This window comes from Chlamydotis macqueenii, chromosome 7, assembly GCF_036417535.1.
Source record: "Chlamydotis macqueenii isolate bChlMac1 chromosome 7, bChlMac1.mat, whole genome shotgun sequence".
In the NCBI taxonomy this organism is placed as follows: Eukaryota; Metazoa; Chordata; class Aves; order Otidiformes; family Otididae; genus Chlamydotis; species Chlamydotis macqueenii.
In genome coordinates this window covers 1287408-1299196 of record NC_141562.1, presented here as the reverse complement: position 1 = coordinate 1299196, position 11789 = coordinate 1287408, and the positions used below count along the sequence as shown (strand labels likewise).

The window sequence follows — 11789 nt, the reverse complement described above, 5'->3', positions numbered from 1 at the left end:
GGCAGCGGCTGACGGCGGGCGGGCGCGCGGGCGCTATAAAGGCCGAGCCGAGGCGGGGCCGCCGCCGCTGCCGCCCCGGGGCGGGACCGGGGCCGCCCCCTCCGCTCCGCCTCGGGAACCGGCAAGGGCCTGGGCCCTCAGTTCACGAAAACCTGCCGGAGTGACTCAAAGGGGGAAATTTGAAATGCTGCTGTTTGGTTTCGGGGGGAGTTCGGCCAGGGCCAACACACAACTTTGTCGGGAGCTCGATTTCTGTCCGGGGCGCCTTGCTCCCCCGCGGCAGTCAGCAGTTCCTGGGAGGCATTTAACAAAAAGAACAGAGAAATGTGAGTGACAGCCATCAGAAAAATGACTTGTGTGGAAATATGTCTAGAGATACAAACAGGCATGACGTATTTTATTCATACGGCGCTACCCATAATGAGAGAAGCACCAAGGATGTATTTATTAATAGATGATTAAATTGGTTCAGATGTGGGTTAAACACAGCCCACTGGGAGGGGGTGTTGGGCCAGAATGTGGGCTTGAGGCAGGGAGTGTTTTCAGCAGAAACGTAGCGCCTGGGGCGAGCAGGGCCTGCTCCGGCCGGCGGGCATCTCCTGGGACACGGGGCTCGTAGCGGGGGCTACGCTCACCTTCTTCAAGGCCACTTACAGCTCCCTCGCCCCCAGGCAATCTTCTGCTCCCGAGAAATTGGTCATGGTTTTCCCATGAATTCTGTCTGCCAAAGAAATATCCAAAGTGTGATCATTTCATAACGGGGCGGGGGATGGAGATGTGAACTGGCACATGTCTAACTAAGAATGGAGGCCCAGCAAAATAGGTAGTCTTTCCTAGTGCAGTCAAATATGATTTTTTACATTATGCTGTGTTGTTGTAGCAATCTAATGAATAATATCAAGCCAGCACGTAGTATTTGTGGGTATATTCATTGAGTTTAACTTCAGGTAGTGCAGGTGACTAAGCTGAGGCACGTCTCCGTAAGCTGTGTGGCTGATGAAGAGCAGTTTCTTCAGAGGCCAGGTGAGAGCAGGAGTTGACCTGAATTTCCCTCAAGAGGAATGTTTTAATAACTGGACAATTCAGAGTTTAAGGAGAACAGCCTTCTATGTTTGACACCTAACTTCACCAGTATGAATATAGCTTAGCTTTCTTCTTCCCTCTCCACCTTCTATTTGCGTCAAGTCTGCGGTATAACCATACCTTCATTTGGGTACTGGCCGCTTACATTCTCTATTCCTTTCTGTTTAGATCTTCAGGCTCACATCAGAACAGACTTTGCATCTGCTGAAAGCACACTGAATTTACTTCACTGAATGGCAACTGGGTCAAGAGAAACAGCTTAAGCTGGAAGTCCAAAGATAAACATAGGTAAGAAATAAATCTTTCTGAATTTCAGGAGAGTAATTCTTCTCTCTCTGTGGTGACTGAATATATAATCACCAGTAATTAGATCCTCTAAGAAACAGGGCAGAAAATATCAAGGTAGGATTCCCATGGCACTCTCTTCACTTTAGAAGAGTGGCTATGGAGTAAACTTATCCTAGGCAGTAAATTTCAGGGCGGGGGCGAGGGCGAAATCTAGTTTTTAAAAGCAGTCTGGAACATTTACTTACTTACTGAATTTTAATACACTAACCGTACCCATAATGAATGAAGATATGTGGTTTGATTTGGCAGGAAGAGCAGGAAAGGGGCAAGGTGCCGGGAAGAGGAAGGCCCCTCAGGTTGGACAGCTCCTCTCCTTCCTCCTCCACCCTCTCAAGGAAGAGGTGCCAGGCCTTGATGGCTTCCTCTGACTCTCTTTCTGGAAAAAGAGTCAACCCTAGAACATTCTTCTTTCACATTTGTTGTTCCCTGAGAAGTGATGTAGAAGTGTGAGCAAGGACCTTCTCCCTGAACCTCTGACTAACCTGTGTAGATATCCCCTGTTCATCATTCCCTCCCTAAAACCTGAAGGTTAATACTTGTTTCCCAGGTCTAAGAGCCAAAACCTTTCTGTTGTCTTGATACAGCAAGATTCAAAACTCCCCTTTTCTACAATTTCTCATATACTTTGGTTTTATGGAATACTGTATTACTTTATTCTCAATGATAAAATACATTTAAAAGGCCACCAGGAGAAGTGACCCAGGCTGAGGTGTTGCCTTGTTTCAATTGGTCTGGTAACAGTTAGTGATCAGTACTGCTTTAGTGCCATCAGATTCCTTTGGTCTGAATATTTGCACCTAGATAGGTGAGTGAATTAGAGCTCAGTGACTGAACTGAAACTGGTTTAGCAGAGAGATATCTAAGCTAGCTGCAAATTAGTTTGCTTTGGTACTGCAAGTAATCTCACAGCAAACAAAGCTGCGTGACCTCTATGAGCATTAAGTGACTCTTAGGGAAGCAGAAATGGACGAGATGATTTCCAGTGGCTGAGTTCACTGAGCTGGCTGATGGCTGGCACAACAAGATCTGAAATGAGGTTGCAGCTGAAATAAAGCCTTTGACCCTTGTTATGTACCTTGCCTTAAGGCAGAGACCATGGAAAATTTGTAGCTTGCAGTTCTGGCAAGACCTCCACCTAACTTCAAAGCTGAACCAGCCTGCACAGATAGGAAAGGCACAGACCCAGGGAGCGCGAGGGGTAAAACAGGACCTGTTCTGCTACCAAGGGACTTTCGGTAGCTTCAGGGTCAGGATTTGTTCATTACTGCATGTCTCAAGAGTTTAGAAGGGCCCTGTTACAAGCCATGTTATCTCTCCAGAATAAGATTGTGATACGACAGAGGAAAAGAAGGTCTTTATAACTCAAAAGCAAAGTTGTTTGGGAAGAACAGTGAATAAAATGAAATGTCTACTGAAAGTCTCTCAATTGAACTTATGCACTTAGTAGATAGTGATTAATGACAGTGGCTTAAGAGAAATTATTGTACAGACCTATGAACAAGTTTTATATTTTGAGAGACGCTTTCTGCTTTCCACTGTTCAGTTCTTTTTTCTTATGCATGTCTGTGGTTTCATCACTTTGATCTCTTATCTGAATTTGTCAGAGGTGTGGGCAGGATGGAAGTGGGAAAGACTTCTGAAGAAAAGAGCTGTGCTACGGGAAGCAGTATGGGTGACCTTCTAGAAGACACTTTATCTGCTTAGCAGGAGTACAGCATCTAAACAAGAAAATGCAATTCACAAAATTTAAAGTCATTCTCTCATTTACGTAGTCATAGAATCATAGAATGGTTTGGGTTGGAAGGCACCTTTAAAAGTCATCTAGTCCAACCCCCCTGCAAGAAGCAGGGTTGTCTTCAACCTGATCAGGTTGCTCAGAGCCCCTTCCAACCTGGTCTTGAATGTTTCCAGGGATGGGGCATCAACCACCTCTCTGGGAGTAGTCTCCCTGGTAGTCAGGGCTGTTAATAATAGGGCTTTATATATTTCTCTTGTCTGTATCTGGATTATAGCACAGAGTAAAGACAATGTATACACCTATTATGAGCTGCTTGTATGATCCCAGTCTGCAACCCCCTTGCATTTGTATAGTGCTTCTCTCCTGTGGGGGTCAGATGCAGTGGATCCAGCACTGAAGAGCTGGTAGGATCAGACCCACAGCCAGGCCGTTCTTGCTGTACTGTGATTCTGTGATTTAGTTTTCAGTTACTGATAAAAATCTTGCTGATTCTTTTAATTTATAGTTGAAGTAACTTGAATGTTTCAGACTAACCGGCCAGCCTGACTTGGCAAATTTAGAAAAGATAACATTCCATTCCAACTAGATGAGGACACTGACCCTCTTAAAGAAATACAGGGTCTTTATCTCATGTTGGTGCGCTGAAAGAGATTGTGAGGTTCACATTGTTTTGCAGAAGTTGCTGGAGTGGATGTATTATTAGTTTCAGTGTTCATTTTCACAGCTTATGATAAAATATTAAAACTAAGGAAAAATACCATCTACCACACATTGGTTCTGGTGGTCCATCAGTAAACCCCAACAGGACAGAATTCACGGAGAGTTAAGTAACCCTGTAAATACTAGTGAAAAGAACTGCTACAGAAGTGCTGTTCTGTCGGGAAAAAATTCCCTTTCTGTGATACCCTGATAATTCCACACTGATTTTCTCTATCAGGGATGCTTACTAGCCTAACAGGAATCTCCACATGCTTAAAATTACAACCATGCTTAGAAATGTGCCCTAATCCTGAAATCCTAGCGCGGTGAGCAGGCACTTCTGCAAGTCCCTGCTGAAGGGAACGGAGCTCAGTACAGGCGAAGCAGTCCCTTCTGTTCACCACACTTTCAGAGTCCGGGCTCAGATACGCCTGAGGCTTTATATTGCTTTAAGTCTGGGGGTTATGTAGCACACATTCTGATTTGTATCACGTCAGTAGTATCAGAATTAGTCCTTTGACTAGTAAAATGTTTGTTTTGCCTATGTGGCTTCCCATGAAATAGAAAAATCATTTGCAAGTCCTCTCTACTCATGGTGCATCAGGAATGAAGAGGTCTAAACTTGTATATGAGCGGTTACGTGTGCCTGAACCTCTATCATCTTGCATAAAAGAGCAGAGTTAAGCCTCACATTCAGTATTTAGTTAGTACTTAAGAATGCAAAAGCCAAGAAAACACCTAGATCCTTTTGACATGACTTGTCATCTCTGCAATGATTTTGTTGTTTTAAAAGAAACCAGCTTGTCACTGAATTAAGTAGCTCCAGGTAGGACTATAGAATATAAAGAATACAGCTATATTTACAACTGCTTTGTGTATTGGAATGTTGCTTCAAAATCAAGCAATGTTGGGTAAGAGTAAATTTTACATTATGGCAGAAAGGATTTTGAGGCAGTCATAAAATGTGTTAGAAGTTTAAGGGAAATTTTCCAGGATAAACTTGTTTTAGGAAATTCTAGCTTCACCTTCAAAAACGCAGGCAATTTTACAGTACAACATTTTGTATTCTCCCTGTGATATTAGCCAAGTTAATTTTTTAAATCAGTTTACTTCTAGCTCTTGAGATAATAACATGTATGACTGAATAAACCAATAGATTTTAAAATATAAAACAATAGATTTCAAATGTTACATTATCACTATTTATAAAATTAAATATTTTAAATCTTATTCTCTCAGATTACAGTTTGTATGAGTCCCAGGGATTTCCAGAGGAGCTGATTTTAAGTCGAATGTGATTCATAAAAATTCTTGTACTTTACTTTAATGACTCTTGATTACTTGTCAGTTGTTTGTGGTTGGAATCTGAAGCAAATGGTGATCTCATTTCCTTTAAGTATAATTCAGCTACTCAGGTTTCTTTGTTTATTTAAAATTTTGTTCCTTTTCTGTGCTGCCTACTGTTTTTCTCTTATCTGTGCTTTCTGTGTGCTTAGAAGTAGCAGAGTGCATCAATTGAGGGCCACTGGACTCTCTGGATGCTTGTTGACACTACTTGTTGCTTTGGGAGCAGCGGGAGTAGCCAGCCTTTATCTCTGAGCTGAGCCAGCGTAATAAAAAACTTGCAAACTTACTTCAGTCACAACATGAAACCAACTGCTGTTGGTTCAGCTATTTTATTACACTAGGAGTGAATGTGGTTGAAGCTTTAAAACAATGTAATGCCTCTCAAGCATAGTTTTGCTGGATACTGCAGCTGAATTCTTCAAAGGGAACAGACCAAGCACCTCACGCACCTGTGAAATCCCCTGTCACTGGACCCATTTCATTCATGCGTGGAAAGCAGCTACTTGACGAATGTTCTGGTTTTTTGTATACAATGTTTTGTTGTTTCAGTGAGCTGTCCGGATATGGATATTTTTTTGAACAGGAATGACCACATCTGAGGATTTCGTCATCAGCCTGATGTGCACCTGCTTTTAAATTGTGTTTTGTATCTCATTTAGCATTTATGAAAGTCCATTGATTATTAAAATCACCAATCTCTTTGACATTTGTTGAAATTGCTCAGTTGAGACAGCTAATATCTAAAGCAAGTATTATTCTGAGCTACAGATGTTGCATCCAGATCCTAAATAGCTTTAAATTATGTTTGCATTTAGGCCCAGGCCTATCTTGAGTTTCTAGTTGCTGGTAGCACCGGGGGAAACCCGGAAAAGAGGAATTCTGAGTCTGAAGCTAGAAGGCAGAAAGCAAATATAGAGCTTTTTAGGGATTAATTTGTGCTTCTTTTGGTGATCTTGAGTTCTGAAGTAGGATATTTTTCAAGGGATGTTTGCCTGCCATTTACTGCTCTGGAATAGCGCATTGAAATCTAACATTGGAAATGTACAGAAACAGCTGGCTTGGACTACTATTTCTCCAGTGCGTCAGTCAATCAGATTCACATTCCACAGGAAAAACAAAAAAAAATGAGAGTATGCCAGTTGGCAGACTTCTGGAGAAAAAAAGACTTGCTAAAAACTGGGAATAAAGCATGATTTGAGGGATGGGTTCTGCATGCTGTATCCCAGTGACAGTGTATCCAGGGAAGCAGCATATCCTAACCCCCTGTGCAATACGGCCCAAGCGAGAAAGTTGGCACCGCTCTCCTCCGCGAGAGGCTGCCTGGGAAGATCATTTAGGATTCCACTCCTTCCTCCTCTTTCCTACTCATGAAGGAAGATAAATGCCTAAACTAGCATAGACAGTTCCTACCTACAGGGAAGGAAGCGGTAGATTATACAGGCTGCCCTGCCAAGCAGCACTAATACCCTAACAGGTCTCTTAGTGAAGAGACAATTCATTGTTCCTGCTCTCAGCAGGGTATGACACTGCCTGCTCTAATCAGTTTGGCCTCCAGGGAGAAAACAGCATGCTGTGTAGGTCTCGAACCTCTCAGGTAGAATCCAGGGGTGCAGATCAGCAGCAAGGAGCCACGTCTGCCCAGAGGGGAGCAGCTGGGCTGAGTGTATCCCTTGCTACTCTCTGGAGATGCAGATCGCTTGCAGCCGTGGCAGAGAATTGTGCTACAACCCTTAAATGCAGGATTGTTTTGACTGTAAATATCCAGGTACCATAATGGTGGACAGCAGTATAAATTTTTAAAGCATATTACATACAAGCTACATTTATTATCTAAATACATACAAGCTACATAAAAATATCTCTGTAATCATAACATAAATGACCTTAGTCATGGAGTGTTCTGTAAAACACTGAAAAAGCTCAGAAGGAAGAAGACACCCCTGTGTATTTACAGCTGAAGGAAAAGAATACCAGGTGCAGAAAGACGGGAGTGCAGAGAGCCCATAGGGCAATACTGCCCAGTGTGGCAGCCAGAGTCTCCATACACTTGCAAGCAAACAGCTGTTGAACAATTCCGAGGAAAAAGAGTTTTAAGGAGAGAAAAAAATAAGTTGCTTCCTGGGTGCTCTTGAACAACAGCATTCTTCCTGTATAAGATCATAAAGAAACTGTGCTGAGAAGAAAGGGGAAACAGAATTAACTTGAGTACTCTAATAATAGCATATATCTTGGATATCTCAGGCTCTAATAATAGTACTTATCTTTTCTCCCTTCCCACTCCTTTGGACGTTTTGACTGCAGTCGTCTTTTTTTTTTTCTAGTCAGCTTCCTGTAACTTATTTCTAGTATAGATACTGTGATACTTTCCCTAATCTTTGTTTGCTGATTGTTGATTAAAGTTTATAGACTTTAAGCACATACATCTCTAAAGAAAGTTGCGCTTGCTGTCTTGCAGGAACTTTAACACCCACCTTATTTATGGCATTTGCAGCTTCTATTGATAGACAAAGAGGATTAAAAAAAAAAAGAAAAGAAGAAAAAAAAGAGATTACAGAGCTCTCTCGTATATGATAAGCACAACAGAAAAAAAGCTTTTAAAAACTCTTTTTTTTTTTTTTTTTTCCACAATAGACCTTTTTTTCATCCTTGTACAAAGTCTTTCAGAGGGAGGTTCTGGCATATAGTAACCTATCATCAGTACCACAAAGGGTATTCCTGCCAGAAAGCAGAAATACTTACTTGCTGTCTCACTCCTCTGTCTCCATGGCTTTTTCTTGGCAATACTGACCACTTGTGCCATTCTGTGACTTTGGCTAAAACTATTGGAAATGACAGTATTTTATTTCTTCTGAAATATATGTATGTGTTTTTTGAACAAAATACCTCAAATTGAGATGCAACAAAGCCTCCCTAATTGGGAGTTTTTTAAATAGCTTTGGGGTGCATCTTCCTTTTGTATGCTCAGGAGTATGCTCGCTCGTCTCTATGGACCAAGCACTGAGTGAGGCAGGCATTTACAGGGGAGATGGAGAAGGCAAGGTGTAGACCAGGGTCCATGCTAATAAATCTGTAAGGATCAGCGTCTTGGGCTGCATGCTGGTACTGTTGTAGTCATGGTCAGAAAGGCAGGATGGAAGGTGGCGAGGAGGCAGTGTTAAGTGTCCTTTGCATTTCAGAAACTACTGTGCTTCAGCCAGAAGAGCAAGAAAGAAGTGTTATTAAGTAAGTAGTTGTCAGAAATGGAAGAAGGTCACAGTAGCAAATGAAGGTTGTGCTGAAAAAGGTTGAAAGCCACTTATCCATGGACTTATTATCAGAAAAGTTAGTAAGTGGCTAGTGGAGGTTATTCAGGTTATTCAGCAGGAGTCAGCATCCAAAAGACAAATGTGAGAGCATAGGCCTAGAGGGCATAGCTTATGAGAGGCATAGCTTATGAGAAGCTCTGAGAGTGAAAACAAATTATGTATGCATGACTCAATGAAGAACAGGCGGATGATACAGGATAACTTGATCAAAGATAAGTCCATAAGAGAAGCCTTTGCAGGAGCTTTTCTGAGTGCAAACAAGAGAAGCGAAATTACACTTGTCAAGGCAGAAAAGTTGCTTTCAATGACAGAGAAAGAAGGTGGAGGACAGTGCTTTTAGACCCAAAAGGCCCAGAAAAGATGGAGCTTTGTTATAATTAAGTTGAGTTTGATCTTATAAAAGGTCTTACAGAAGGTGATACCAGAGCAATGTGTGGATTTACCCTTTGACAGAGTGAGAAAGGTTTACAGTAGAGGTGTCACATCATTCACATAGATATGGCAAATTAGTTTGTGTTTCCAAGTGAGATATAAAAACAAAGCAAAAAAGGGAACCAAAAGAGTGCCATTTTGAGGCAAAAAGTGTTGAGTTAGAAGAGTATGAAGAGAGGCAGTAAAGGAGAGAGTTGTGGAACGTGGCCAGAGATATGTAAAGGGAAGATCCCAAGCCCAGGAGAATGAGGACAGAGCTCTGCTTCTGAACAGTTCTGGTGAGGATAGCTTCCACTCCATGCAAAGGACGGATGAAGACTGGAGAAAGTCTAAACTGGAGTTGGAGGAGAAACTCCACCGTTATTTGGTGAGCTCTGAAGTGATCTATGTATGAAGTAGTTGCAAGTAGTGTAAAGACTGGAATATTGTTAAGGTAAGACAGACTATAGGAAAGAATTGGATTTTCCCTCCTGGCACCCGGTGGTGAACATTCATGTTGTAATTCAATAGGAAAGCTTTTGCCAGCCTATATGAATTCCCCTGAGATAAATGGAAATTTCTAATATAGTCTGTGTAACACAATTCATTATATGGAACTACTTCTATGAATAAGCATTACTCAGTGGGAGTAAGGAACGTCAGGACAAATCCCAGGCTACTGTGTTATGCTGCACTGAATATTGTTTAAAACTACCTTATACTGCACTGAATATTATTTAAAACAAAACTAGCTTAGGGAGATCCTTGTCTTCTGTTCATTTCAATGGAATAGATGTGGGTACCAAAATACCTGCTAAATCAGAGACCCAAACCCTTATCTATAAGCTCAGTTACTCCATAGCATGCTTTTACCAGTGGAAGAGGGATCAACATTTAGCCTCTGATAACCCATCACTCATAATTGTATCCACAAAACTACATAAAAAGGCCACTTCCTATGGAATGGCTTTTTCCTGGAAAGCTAGCTAGTTACTCATTGTCTCTTGGGCCTCATAGACCTCCCATTTATCTCTCTGCACAGCCTCATTCTTGTCAGGAAAAGGAGAATGAATCCTGCCTTAGGCCACCCTCTTCACTGTAAAAGCTTTAAATTCATGCCTTAAGCTGAAGAGAGCCTGGAATCCCCATCTTTCCTGTCAGGGTAACTGCGAAAAGCAGGTGCTGCTACTGCTGCCTCTTTTGTTAAGCTCCTGCTCTTAGAAGATAACTTGATATGAGTCTTCAGGGGGGAAAGGGTCTTTCCAGTGCAGGCACCGAATGTCAGTTGTGTATCGGTTCTACAAAAGCTTGAGTTCATATCCTATAGGACCTGTTAAATGGTTTGAGGGTTGCTCCCATGGGACATAAGGACATCAAATATCTATCTTAGGCATTCTACTAAGAACCTACTTTTAAATGTTTCCTTGCTTAAATTTGCTGTGTGCAGAAATTAAGCTCCTGAGAGTGATGATTTTCAAGCTAAATTCCAATAAAGACAATGTAGGCTACTAGGTCACTTGCTTGCTTCAGATAGTTTTAGGTGATTAATGCTATTCCTCTGCCTTTTGTTCTTCTCACTGTGAGATTCATATTGAAAATGGAATTTATCTTGTCTTTGACAGTCTGGTGATATATTAGTAGGTGATTCCACAATGGGATTCAGTGCCAGGCAGAGGTGTTTGCTGTGATCCTCAAAGCATGTCACTATGTTAACGTGAGATAATTCCTGAAAGTGAGGTTCATTAAACTGACAGTGCTGCATAGTTGTGATTTCACAGATCTCAGTTCTGGAGCTAGATAATTTGGCACACTTGAACCTCTGTGTTTCTCCACATTGCCTTCTATAGGCATATTTGACATTTTTTCCCTAGCTGTGGTAAGATCTGAGAAGCCTGATTACTCAAAAAAATTAGAAAATGTAAAAAAAGAGGAAAGACAAGATCATTTAAGGAACAAAAGGAAACCACAGTTTGAGCATGTGACATTCAAGTCTGTGCGAGCATATTATAATTTGGCAGAATAACTTGCAAGCAAGTATTATAACTTGAGACAGTTTGTGCAAGTAACTTCAGACTAGACACACAGACAAACTTGGTCTAATGTATCTTCAAAAAAACTATTAAATTAAGCTCTGACTAGTATGTATGTATGTAGTACAGATAATCCAAAAGGCAAAAGAAATATTATGAGCTATGCTTTGGTTATTAATAAAAGACATGGAAATTTTCCAGCAATTTAATAAAAGTGAAAATAAGAATAGATACCTATCAATCTTCTTCAGAAGTCTAGTTAATTGAGCCTCCAGACTAATTAAATCTTTGTTCATTCTCAGAATGAAAAGTGACTTACTGCTTACTACCAATTAAAGCATATACTTGATATGAAATATTGACTTTTTAACAGGCATGAGAGTAGTCAAATGTATTTTAAATAAGCTCTCAAATGGGAATAGTTACAGCTGGGCTGACAATGAGAAATCTAAAAAGAAGCATCTCTTACTTCTGATTACAGCTTTGTTTCATGCGTATTCCTAGTGCCTGACAAACATTTTTATAAGCACAACTTGCCAAAACTTTTGCTAATGGAAATCATAGCAGGAGAGTCACAAAACTGTAGGAGAGTGCCTAGGCTTGGCTGGGTTGCAGAAACTGCTCTGCTATCCCATGTACAGCTGAAGTGGTTAGAGCTGTCATGCAAGCATGACCTCCTGATAAACTCGCTGGTCCTTGCTAGGAATTAACCATTTAACTACTTGCAGCCAACAGTCCATCACCAAGAGGAAGAGACTGCTGTTTTTCTTTTGCATATCGAAAGGATAAGTACATTTACCAGCATTATTGACCAGAGACTTAGCAATG

At 41.3% G+C, this 11789-nt stretch overlaps 1 long non-coding RNA gene across 1 annotated transcript in view; it reads left to right on the top strand.

Annotated features, from left to right (window-relative positions):
- LOC147600027 (uncharacterized) overlaps nucleotides 1-11789 on the top strand; it is a 118139-nt gene that overhangs the window by 58263 nt on the left and 48087 nt on the right. The window contains exon 4 of the long non-coding RNA XR_015259068.1: nucleotides 1252-1371. This is a non-coding gene — a long non-coding RNA (uncharacterized LOC147600027). The remainder of the gene's footprint in view (nucleotides 1-1251; nucleotides 1372-11789) is intronic.